Consider the following 13,154-nt stretch of genomic DNA (forward strand, 5'->3'; position numbering starts at 1 on the left):
GTATGAAGAGAATGACATCTACAAATTGAAGTCTTCTACAACTGTTACCTCTCTTCTTCTTACTTCTCAGATATAGTCTGAGCTATGGCATGCTCGGTTTGGCCACCTGAACTCTAAGTACCTACAGAAGGCATCGCGAGGTTCATTTGTCCAAGGTTTGCAGGACATAGTGGTGAGCCATCAGCCATGTATCTCTTGCATTCGTGGGAAACTGTATCGGGATGCAATTCCCGACAAGGCTTCATGGCAGTCTACTTTACCTATGAAGCTTGTATCTATGGATCTTTGTGGCTCGATGAGGACCAAGTCCCTTAAGGGGAGCTTGTACTTCATGTTGATCGTAGATGGCTACAACAGGATGACATGGGTCTATTTCTTGACATGGAAGTTGGAGGCTTTCTCTCACTTCAAGAATTGGCTTCTCTTTGAGGAGAACCGATCTGGCCGAAGACTGAAGACCTTACATTTAGACAAGGGTGGTGAATTTATGTCTAACGAGTTTGCTCTTTTTTGTGTAGATAGGGGCATTTATCAAGAGTTTGCTAATACGAAGACTCCCTAAGAGAATGGCATTTTGGAGTGGAAGAACCGCAATGTGATTGAGATGGTGCGCACTATGATGGAGCATTGACAGACACCTCAGTTTCTATGGGCTGAGGCAGTGGCTACCGCAATTCACATCCTCAATCGATCTCCCACTTCGGCCGTTGACAAGATGACTTCCTTTGAGGCTTACTTTGTGACTAAGCCCGATGTTGCGTATTTCAGGATCTTTGGGTGTGACGCTATGTGCATATCCTGAAGATGCAGTGTGACAAGTTTGAGGCAGATTCTCGACGATAGGTTTTTGTTGGCTACAACTCCTAGTCCCAAGGTTATCTTCTTTTTGAATCCGTCAAGTGGGATGTCTACACGAGTTGAGATGTGCAGTTTGTGGAAGTTTCGGCCATAGAGGGGGGTGAGGAGCACCCCGTCCTTGGAGATCCAGGGGAGAGTATGGCTCCCAAGGCAGTTCCTTTGGAGCCAGAGCTTTCTGATGGAGATTCTTTTGATTCAGAGTCTTTCCTTTCACCAGCCACCCTAGTGGAGCTTCTGCCGTGGTGGATGTACCTGAGTCTTCAGCAGATGGAGAGCGACATGGAGAGGTCCGGCCTTCTCCTCGTTGGGCTCGTGACACACTTCGAGATTCAGGGATTGAAGGGGTCCCTGAGAAGTGGGAACCTTAGGATGGACCACGGAGGTCACGGAGGAACGGGGCACATTCTACGGAGCTTGTTCGCTCTAACTATTGTTTGATGACTTGTGTTATGCATGATCGAGAGCCCATCAGTGAAGGAAGCTTTGTAGTCTGACCATTGGCGGAAGGCTATGGAAGCCGAGTTGGAGGCTATTGAGAGGACTAGCACTTGGTCTCTTGTGCCTCGTTCCTCTCACAAGAAGGTGATTGGTGTCAAGTGGGTCTTCAAGACCAAGTATCTTAGCTATGGTTCTTTGGACAAGCACAAGGCTCGCCTTGTTGCTAAAGGTTTTGCTCAGTGCCTTGGTATTGACTTCCATGATACTTTTACCCCCACTGCTCGTATGGCGACTATTTGAGCTGTTCTTGCCTTGGCTGGCCATAGGAGATGGACAGTCTATCAGTTGGATGTGAAATCAGCCTTTCTTTAGGAGGAGATCTATGTCGATCAGCCTCCTAGCTTTGGATCCTCGGATGGGTAAGTCTACAGGTTGAAGAAGACCTTGTATGGCCTCAAGTAGGCTCCGCGTGCATGGATCGAGAAGATTAACTGGTTTCTTCAGTTGCAGTTGGGATATCGACGCTCCATGGTCGATCTGCAGCTTTATGTGCACACTTCCGAGGTTGGTCGTGTGTTGTTTGTGTTGTATGTTGATGTTTTGATTCTGACAAGAGATCATGCACAACAGGTGCAAGAGACTAAGACAGCTTTACATTAGACGTTCGAGATGACGGATTTGGGGCTTCTTCATTTCTTGGGTCACGAGATTTATCAGTCTCAGAGGGGATTTTCATCTCTCAACAGAGATATATTTAGGAGCTCTTGGTGACTTTTGAGACGAAGACTTGTTGGATCATTTCTACTCCTATGGATTTGAATTGGAAGGTCACTTCCCACTCAGATTCTCCCTTGACGGATGCTTTCCACTATCGTCAGTTGATTGGATCCTTGATTTGGCTACTGAGCACTCGTGTTGATCTTTGTTTTGCTGTGAGTCTTTTGGTGGGGTTCATGAGTGAACCCAAGCAGGTGCATATGCAGGCTATCTTGAGGATTCTTCGGTATTTGAGGGGGACCTTTGACTTAGGGATTTTTTATCTAGCAGGTATAGATGTTTTAGATCTTGTTCTTGCAAGTTGGAGCGACTCGGATTGGGCTGACAATGTGGCCCACCAGTAGTCTACTACAGGCTAACGCTTTATCTTGGGTATAGGTGTTATCTCTTGGAGTGGCAAGAAGTAGCCCATGGTAGCCCTTTCTTCTATTGAGGCAGAGAATCGGGCCACGTCTTCCACCACATGTGAGGTTGTGTGGCTTTGAAGATTGTTGGAGGAGCTTGGTTTCCCCCAGACTCATCCTACTCTTCTGCGGTGCGACAATGAGAGTTGCATTGCCTTGGTAGGGAATCGTGTATTCCATGCTCCGACGAAGCACATTGAGATTCAGTATCAGTTCATTTGGGAGAAGTTTCTGGATGGGACCATTGATGTGGAGTACTGCAAGACGGAGGATAATCTTGCAGATTTGTTTATGAAGGCGCTTTCCCAGACTCTTCTTTGGCAACATTCCAGATCTCTCAGTCTTTTGACCTGTCTAGGATCTAGAGAGGGTGTTAGAGGGTCATTCTTCGGCCACGTTAGCAGTACGGACATCATGCACCACATCAGCAAGACATATCAGCAGGTGTGTGATGCCATGTCAGTAAGTCGGACAAGTGCCACGTGGCACAACTACAATCAGTCAACAATTTCTGCAGTCAGACAGTTTTTTCATTATTTTATGTAGTCAGTTGCATTTACTGTAGTCGACTTGGTGCTGGCCACTATTCTTTTTCGGCTATTTATAGTGAGTTGGTGGTCCAACACTTGATCACATTTTGATCTGACATCTGACAAAGACAAACTGCAGAGACGGACATCACCCGGGATGACAGAGATCAAGGTTCTCAAGGCGGAGACACATGTAGATGTTTTTTTTTGCACCCGTGTATATTTCTGCACTCCTATATAGCATATTACATTGCATATTTTCTGCGTTACATTGTCTCCCTTTCTCTCTCTCTTCTTTCTGTGTTCACTCTCTCTCTGTCTTTGTCCTACGCTTCCGCATTGCTGCACTTTGACAAGAATCACCAAAGTAGAACCATGGATACCCAAGTAGTGGGTGATAAAGCCGACACCAAGGTGTCTTGGAGAGAACTTGATGTCGATGTTGATCGTACTAGCTTGTGAAAATAGAGAACCGAATGATTCTATGGCCATCATCAATGTTTTGTAGGAGTATACAAGATGATCCTACCAAAAATGCCTTTGAACATACATGACCATGGATTTTCTCAAACCGCCAAAGTGTCCCCTTATGTGATCATAAGACTAGGAGCCAAGCCCGCTCTTTGTTAAATAATGAGCTCATCATGACTTTGGAAATCAATCCCGACTCTAGGGTTTTAACCTACTAGACTTTGGTTGATGCATCAAGGATGTTCCACTCTGGAACCCATGCACATGTATACTTGTATAGAGGAGGTTCATCAACCCCATCTCACTCTCTTTGGCACTGAGAGTCGTGAGGGATGATTGCATCACCTAGGCTAGAAAGTAGCAGAGAAAAGGGCAGCCAAGCCCTTCTCTCGACTTGAAGAAGTGAATCCCTTCTGTGCCTTGGACTTCTCCTTGGCTTGGGGATTCGAGTCGGAGTTTGAGGAATAGGATGACTCATCAGAGGAGTCAACATCATGCTTGTTCTTCTTGTTCTTCTTTCGTGAGGTTGCTAAGTCCTTGCAGTCCTTCCATAGATGGCCCTTCTTACCACAATGATAACACCGAGCCTTTGACTTCTTCTTCTTGGTGCCCTTCTCTAAAGCAATAAAGGCCTCACTGGAACCTCCATAATGAGACGGAAGCCTCCCCTGTAAACGCACAGGTGTCTCATGCTCAAGTAGCATCGAGGACATATGGGTAAAGCTCGCAAGTGTAGATGATGTTTGCACCCTCAAAGCATTTCCTACTCCATCAAACTTTGGAGTGAGCTTGTGGAGTACTGTTTCCACAAGATGTGCCTTTGGAAGGGTAGATTGTATGTGCCGAAGTTGGTTTTGTACTTGTGTAACACGGAGCAAAAATGACTGAATGGTGTCCTTAGGCTCAAACTTCATTTGTTGAAGCTGTCCATAAATGGTTATTGCATGCATGGTGAAAGGTTCCTGGTACATAATTTGACGCTTTTACCATACTTTGGGAGATGTCCTGCAGGAGATAACCACTGGTAGAACTTCTTTAGAAATACATTGAAGAACAGTAGAATAGGCACGCATGTTATCTTACCCATGTAAGTATAGCTTCCGCATGGTTGTCCTCATCAAAATCTTTAGGAAGTGGAAAAGGACATTGAGGGAAGAGAATAGCTCCACAAACAATGTACCATAACTACTTTTGCACAAACTCTAGGTCAAATAGTTAGGTCCATGTAACTTATTATTAGTAGAAGCGCACGGAGGAGCCATATGAAGAGGATAAAGGTGTGAAGGTATGGAGAGAGAAAGTATAGCCAACCAAACAACAAAGACTGCACAAGAATAAGAGTTAACACTCAGTTATAGTCAAAATCGGTTCAGAAAAGAAGGATGACTATTGTAGGAAGTGGAAAACACAGCCAGAAAATGCCAAAAATGGCAAAGATAACCTGTACAGACGGTCACCCAGTCAACAGTCAAGGGAAGAACACCAAAATGCAGGATGAATGGAGCATTAAATGCTGCAGACTGATGTGGATAGATGAAACGCTGTCGCAGGCTGTAGGGAACCGTAGACAGGTTGAAAAATACCCAGCAGCAGGTCACGTGATGATCAGGAGTAAAACGGGCTTGTAATCAGCAGAAAAACACAGCAGCAGGAGCAATGAGCATCCTGAAATTTAATACCATGTCAGAAGTGGATGCAACAATGGAAGCATAAACAAGTGCTGAAATAAACTGCTGAACACAAGGCAGAAGAAAAAGAAAGAGAGAACATTGCAATGAAGAGAACTTAGAAGAATGCTTGCGAAATGGAATCCATATACTAAACACAAGACAATCACGTACAACAGTGAGCCACTGGCTGCGTGGGCACTGGTGTTGGCTTCTCTCTCCAACAAGAAGTTTCCAACAACAAGTCCATATGGTGAATGATGATGACTAAGGAGGAGGAGCCCCACTATATATAGGCATAAAATAGGCCCTAAATGAATGTTGGTGATTGGCATTATAAATGCCAAACTGACATGACATAACCACCACAAAAATGCCTATAATAACTAGAATGTGCCCAGTCCTAAATGGCATGCATTGACTCACACATGAGCTGACAATCTTACTAACACAAACAATTGGACAAGAGCTAGGAAGATGCATTTAGGTGCTTTTCATGGATATGTGGTTTTTAAGGTATTTCGTACTACAAATAGGTGGGTGTGTTAAAGATGTAGGATAGTAAAAAGGGGAATGTCTAATTTAAGAGTGAAGACAAGCTGAGCATGCCTTGCTAGAATTTGAAGATATGTAAGTGGGAAAAGTGAGAGTATCTCGATTAGTGTCATAGACATTTGAATCAAGCGAGAAGGAGATTCTATAGTTTGCTAGACCAAAGGTTCAAGGATCTCTTGTGAAGTAGACTCTATCACTTTTGGCACACTAGATATAGATGGCAACTTAGAAAGGGAGGTGAAGGTTGCATCCATTCTACCCTCAATGTAGACAAGGAGCACCTAAGAGCCAAAGTCCATGGGAGGGTTGTGGATTGATCAAACAACCCATTGGTTGCGAGGGTAGTAGGGGCACATTAAGGGGGTGGTCATGAAGCCATGTGACCGGTGGGTCTCCATTGATTTGTGCGGGGCTGAGACACCCTATTGGTGTGGATAAGCCAAAGCTTTAGGAGGATGACCCCCTCTAGATTGTGGAGGGATAAATGTGCCCTTTTCGAATGAGCTCAGGTGTCTATGTGGGGAAGAGGGTCTAGTCTTGACTCTTGGGTGGATTGTCCTTGGCCTTTGAACAACACTAGTTGTCAAAAGGATTGGACTTTCAATAATGTTGATAAAACCTATTTTTCTTGGGAATAGCTTGCTAGCTTGATGTCAATCCTAGAGGGGAGTTATTTTTCTTTGCACTACTTGATTGTGACTTGTGATTGTTCTTTCCATCCTCTTGCTTTCCATTTTTTGTGGTGAAAGCCAAGAGGGTTTTAGGGGGTGGTCATGAAGCCATGTGACTAGTGGGTCTCCATTGATCTATATAGGGCTGAGACACCTTATTGGCTTGGATAAGCCAAAGTTGTAGGAGGATGACCTCGTGTTGATTGTGGAGGGGCAAATGTGCCATTTTTGAATGAGCTTGAGTGTCTTGATGGGGAATAGGGTCTAGTCTTGACTCTTGAGTGGATTATCCTTGGCCTTTGAGCAACACTAGTTTTCAAAATGATTGGACTTTTGGTATTGTTGACAATGCCTATTTTTCTTGGGAATATCTTGCTAGCTTGATGTCAATCTTGGGGGGGAGTTACTTTGCTCTGCACTACTTGATAGTGACTTGTGATTGTTCTTTCCACCCTCTTGCCTTCCATTTTGTATGGTGAAAGTCAAGGCTCCCTTTGAATATGGTAGATGGGTTTTCTTGTGAACTTGATCGAACAAATGAAAAAGTCGAAATTTATATTTACAGAATGTTTGTAACTAGGGTTATCTGATGACTTGTTGCATAAAATTGAAATATTTAGGTGGCAGTTTGTTCACAATCAAAGTGATGTGATCATAATTAGACTTTGGTAGGTTAGTTGTGATGAATTTGGTGAGTAGACACTAGTACTTTGCCAACTTGACAATCGAGTCATCCCCCTCAATGATCTTGAGCTCAAGAGCTTGTGGTTGAGACGTAGTAGTTGACTAAGGTGAAAGTGCTGAAGTTGTGAGATAAACTCATGCACAAGACCTTGCATGAGCTCTACAATGGCTGTGGCATTTTTACTCTTCCAAGGGCAAGCTATTTGGTATGAGGACCAATGGGGGTTAGGTTGGGGTCCCCACTTTTAAATGAGTTCCCAAAACCTTTTGAATCCAGGACATGTGGCATCAAATTTGGCCATGGAAATGAAGGCTTATCACTGAAGGCATGGTTGTTGATGCTGATGCAAATATAGGGATGGTTGTTTGAGGAGTTGGATAAGTGGGTGGCACTGAACATGTATGTGGGTGACTAGGTGCTATATGTGGCATCGAAGTGTGTGGCATGGTGACTCTAGGTATTTGCCCCAAAGGAGGTCACTGACCAGCATGTGGTGCACATGCCAAAAAGGTGTAGGTTGGCCTAGTAGGTATTGACATATTGGCAAAATGTGTGGCCGCATGTGAGATGGGAGGAATGTAAGGGGCTTGTTACATATAGGTAGGATACCCTTGTGTCTAGGTCATAGAAATAGGGAATGGCCGTTCCGGCCTGTAGGAACGGTCTAACGCGTTCCAAACCCTCCAAGGAGGTGAAACGGCTAGGGAACATTCCCTGCCATTCCCAAGGCCGTTCCCTGGCGTTCCCTTTGTCGTTCCTTGTTTGGAATGGCTATTCTAGGCCTATTGACTGAAAATTGACGTTTTTTCTGGTTTTTTCTTTTTGCTTGGGTCACACTCGTTCTACACATGTTCACCCATCTCCATTGCCTAATGTGGACACACTAATCTCTCTCTTTCTCTCTCAGGTTGAAGATTCAAAGTGTCAAGACAACCCACAAGCTAATTAGAAGTCCATGCAAAGTTCAAATTTGATGCATTATCAACTCTTGCAAATCACAATCAAATTTCAGCCTATCCTCAATTCCAAGGTATTCATCCATTTATATTGTCTAATTTCAAGTGAAATTGGGGTAATTGGGGCAATTCAAGGCAATTTGGAGCTATGGGGGTAATCGAGTCAATTTTGGGACATTTGGGTTAATTTCAAGCATTGAAGGGTACTGGGGCAATTAGAGGGACATTCTTTGGGGCAATTTGGGTCATGCAAGGCATATTTGGGGCACTTAAGACATGTCCCGTTCCCGTTCTTGTTCCCGTTCCCCGACCTTGGACATTCCCCCCGTTCCAGGGGGTCTCATTCCTGTTCCCTGTTCCAGGTAATTATGGTCTAGGTCCCCCATCTATGCTTGGTTTGGGATTAGAACTCCCATCACCATTGCATTGGCCCCACCTAGTCAAGGGATAGGAATATGACCTATGGGATATGTGCCTAATGGTTTGGTGCCCTAGGTCTAGTGTTTTATGGAATGGATGATCGTGTATATATAGTAGAAGGATTTTCTAAAATGGGTGGGAATTGAAATTATGAAGCTTGATTTTGATTAAATGATGATGAAGCACCAAAAGCTAATTCATTAGCATTGAGAAGTAGAGGTGTGACTTTGACATGTTGACTTGTTTCTATAATCACCTCTTCTTGCATTTACATATTGCTGTGGTTTGGATATTCATGATAACTTCACCCTTGCATTTTGGAAGGAGGAACGAGAGAAAAACTCTCAAAAATTGTACCATACATACCTTGTATCATGTTTGGTGGAACGGTTGAGACTGAATAACTCATGTTTCCCAAACGGACTTGTCCTCTTGAGTTGGGGGTTTGTGATCCACACCATTATGGATCTTTGATTGATGTACAAGATTCTCCTCGTTGTAGACTTGCTCATTGGACTCCTATGCCAAAGGTGTTTGGTGATGTAGATCAAGATCATAAGAGCTCACTCCAACTTGAATTTGCATAATTTGTCTCAGAACCAGCTCGTATCCATCATGCATGAGCATACAGATTCTAGATTGAGTACCAATCTTTCATGATTATGTCATAGGTCCTTGAGGGAGACAATTGAGAATATTAACCTTTGTCATAGGCTGTGAAGGATAATGCTTCTGTGACAATGAGGAAGGCATCTCAAAAGGTGTTCTTGCACTTTGGAATGCCAAACTTCCTTTTTTATGAGAGGAGAGGATCTTTAGCTTTTAGAGCATCTCTGCTCCAGTACTATGTAAAGAAATGGTGTGGCAACATAGAAAATTCATTGTGTACAATAACACAGAGAACACAATCTATAGAATGCTGAATGTGAATGAATGAATAATGAGTATGAAGATGATACAACTAGAGGGCGTTGAACCTTCATGTCTCTAGGACCGGGGCAAAGGTGGCTGAAGGAGTGGGTGCCAAGTGCGCTGTACTTGAACTAATCTCAAAACACAGCAATAATACATTTGTCTGAAGATGACAATGACCAATGATGGGAACAAAGTGCAGACCTTGCTGTATTCTGGAGTACAGGTTGATGATGTTAGCACTTTGGAAGGCTTTGAAGGCTGGGTGGCTGACCTTGACCTATTGTAGTGGAAAACACTGATGTGGCAGTTGTAGAAGACATTTGAATCAGCAAACATAAGGGCCGCTGATGAAGGAAGGTCATGGGATGGTGGGTGGCCTGCAATAAAGCAAACACAGACCTGGCTGATGCTTCAACAGGTTGCCGGATAGTAGAAATGTCTGACAAACCAGTAGGGTGGCAGGCTGTAGACTAAAAATGAAGCTATGGAAGGTTGGAAATCAAGTTGCCTAGATGTGTAGGGGCTGTGGAATCCAGGGGCAGCACTCCATGTCCTCAAGAAGGGGTGTGGGCCTCTCAGTTGAGCAATGTGACTTTGCTCTGCAGAATGGGCATTAGAAATGAAGGCATTCATTTCGGGTAGTCCAATTATGCAACAACCCCAGAAGCGCAGGAAGTGAAACACAACCTTCATATGTGGCTGCACAGGATCCAAACATTTAGGCTTTCCAAAATACCCAATCACGGGAATGCATGGTAGTTTCAACCACATCCTGGTAGATCTCAAATAAAAGGGACTAGATCTTTCTTGCCATGGGGCTGGAGATGAATTGATGATAACATGTCTCCATGCTTGTAGTACGGAAGAAGCATGAACCATTGAAGATGTTGTGCCCAGACAGTGCAGAAGTAAGAGGGAGAGCACTCACCAACATTCACAAATAAATCTTTGTATTTGAAGGGGTTTTTTTCGAGTCAACCCAACATCACTGTTGATTTCCACCATTTCATGCCTTCTATATATATATATATATATATATATATATATATATATCATGCAGCTGCATCCACCATAGACTGCTGGTCTTCTTCCAACTTCCAAGCTCCACCCAACAAAGGCATGTGCTGTGTAGAAGAGGCTGACGGGGGAAGCAAAGAGCTAATGACATCGATGTTTATTTCACATGACATGCCTCAGAGGTTCTTGTAGATGCATCCTATCAATCTGATAGATTATTGGAGGCAGTAGAAGACTGAAGGCTAAGTGGGGAAGCAGAGAGCTAATGAGAGAATTGATGTTTATTTGACCTAGTTGTCTTGAAAGTGAATAAGTACTGTACCGGAGCTGACAGGTAGCCTATATGCTTATATTGTGGTGTCTCTCTCAAGTATCATATGGCATGAATAATATGACAAAATAAGTTTTGATTTTCATGCTTAGAGCTATGTATCACATTCGTCTGCAGAATTATATTCTCTCACTTGGTCTTTAGTGCTGGTTTAAAGCTTCATTATTGTGTGACTTATAATTCAGACAAGTTATCGTGTAGTCTATCATTTATGGCTTCTCAGATCTCCACATGCATAAATATTAGGTCAAGTATCTCTGGTCAAAACATTGGAGACCGGTTTTCTTTTGAAGTGTTAATTTTGAGGGTAGTTTTCATCTGATAGGCATAGTTTTACCTAATGAATTCTGAAACTTCTGCTCAACTCTAGGTTTTGATGATTTATATAATATTTTGCAGGGGCTTGTCCTATTCTTTCCATTCTTGCTAAGAGAGAGTACAGATGAATATCCCTTCTCATTCTGTCAACCCAATTTTAAAACCCGTGCTTCCCCACTGCACATTTGCATAAGATGATGCCTTTGTTGACAGGAAAATTGATGAAGAAGCTGAAAGCTCTTTCAAGATGGGGTCCAAGTGAAGTCTCCTCTTTCATCTTGAGTAGTGTTTCATCTTGTGCACCATTGTAGAACTTAAGTGTGGGTTGGTTGGTTTAATTTCAAAAGCAAAATATTTAGGGTCAGTCTTCTTTTTGTCTATCAAATTAAAAAACCGTTTGGGCATATGCTTACTTGTTTTTCAATATCAGACTGAGGCTCTGGCTTGGAAGTTGTAGGTGGTGAATTCCACTGCTATGTAGTATGTACGTGGCTGCTGAAGCTTCTGTGAAAATGTGTGTCCAGACAGAAGCCTCTGTTTTTCTCGTGAAGTGTGTTTATCCTATTGCTCATTCTGTAAGATGGCTAACAAAAATTAGCTCCACACACATCAGATGCTATGGACAAATATCCGCAAGCATTGCCTTCCCTACCAGACAGTGTCCCAGTTCTTGGTGTTTACACAGCTCCTCTGTGACATTTAGGCACATAGTTTTCTTCTATGTTGCACTTTCACCATTGCATAGAGGGGCCATTAGATGAACTTCCAAGGCCTTGGCTTCTCTCAAGTTCTTAGACTTGACACCAATGTGAGTGGGCAAGACTCTGAAACCAAGAAATTCAGTCTTGAATGGATATTCAAATCTGAGAATTAAACTTAGTAGTGAAAGGAGCAAAATTATCTTGGAGCTAGTCTATCCTGCAAGCATAGCGTATGACCTGCACGTTCCAAATTAAAACAATATCTTAAGATGCTTTCATGTTGTATGTAGGGATCAAAATGTGACCAAGAAATTGTGTCTTGAATGAATTCAAAGCGGAGAAATAGACTTAACAGTGAAAGTAACTAAACTCATGTTGGAGACAATTTATTCCACGAGCATAGCATATGATATGCATATTTCAAATCAAAACTATTATTTGAAGATGCTTTCATGTTGTATGTAGGGATCAAAATGTGACCAAGAAAATTGTTTGCAAAACAGAGACACAAGGAAAATGAGATTAACCATGTCAAGCTATCAATTTGGATTAGTTATGGTGACCTATGATTGCTGGGGACCTAGTAGTGAATCAAAGACCTTAATAGGCATACAAATTTTTGTTTACATTGAGCTCAAAAGGGGCCAAACCCAAGATAGTGGGGTGAGCAAAAGTCCATGTGCAGTGGTATAATGAGATATTAGATGGACCAAGAGGAGTTGCTTTATAAACATAGAAGTTTTTGTTTGCATTGAGCTCAAAAGGGGCCAAACCCAAGATAGTTAGGTGAGCAAAAGTCCATGTGCAGTGGAATAATTCTATATTAAATGGACCAAGAGGAGTTGCCATGTTACATGATGCTATATAAACGCATCTTGGGCCAACTTTGAGTTCTTTGGCAAACTTAGATTGTGGTTAAAGAAACATATGTTGGATGAATTGACACGAGTGAAATGTGCCATTGTGCCTCTCATTTTTGTAGAATCCTTTGAGCATAGGGGGAGAATTTGTTATTTGAATGAACTAAATTATAGAACTTGTTATGGTGAATTTGGTTGAGTAAGAATGTTTGAGTACCTTTTTTGTTGAAATCTTTGTTGTCACGGGACAACTTTCAGCTTTCATGTTCTTGCACTTCACCAATGTTAATGATGTGGTGCTGTATAAGGTTCCAACTTGTTTCCTATAGTCTCCCTTACAATTTGTTTCCTATATTGTCCATCTCATGCAACGTGTTGACAAAACCAAGCGGCTTGATCTTGACTTTCCATGAACATAGCTAGATCGTTAATAAATGGGACAAGGTAACCATTCAAAGAGGAAGGAGGTCCAAGGAAGGCAACTCAATATATAAATGATATGAATAAAAGCGTTATTGAAATTAACCAATTGAGGTCTTTTGCGATCAAGAGGGCACAAGGATATAAGTGCAAAGCAAGA

General features: G+C 42.7%; 1 protein-coding gene across 5 annotated transcripts in view; it reads left to right on the forward strand.

Moving 5' to 3' along the window:
* Nucleotides 1-12,685, forward strand: part of LOC148013724 (Calcium-binding EF hand family protein) — a 53,369-nt gene extending 40,684 nt beyond the window's left edge. Inside the window, exons 7-8 of one of the 5 annotated variants that reach the window (XR_015688895.1) lie at nucleotides 7,964-8,086; nucleotides 11,095-12,685. The gene's annotated coding sequence lies outside the window, so the exon portion shown is untranslated. The remainder of the gene's footprint in view (nucleotides 1-7,963; nucleotides 8,087-11,094) is intronic. The other 4 variants (XR_015688893.1, XR_015688894.1, XR_015688896.1 and 1 more) reach the window with 4 other exon arrangements.
* Nucleotides 12,686-13,154: the final 469 nt, after the last annotated feature.

This window comes from Lygodium microphyllum, chromosome 26, assembly GCF_053477565.2.
Source record: "Lygodium microphyllum isolate KBCC chromosome 26, Lygodium_microphyllum_v1.1.10, whole genome shotgun sequence".
NCBI lineage: Eukaryota > Viridiplantae > Streptophyta > Polypodiopsida > Schizaeales > Lygodiaceae > Lygodium > Lygodium microphyllum.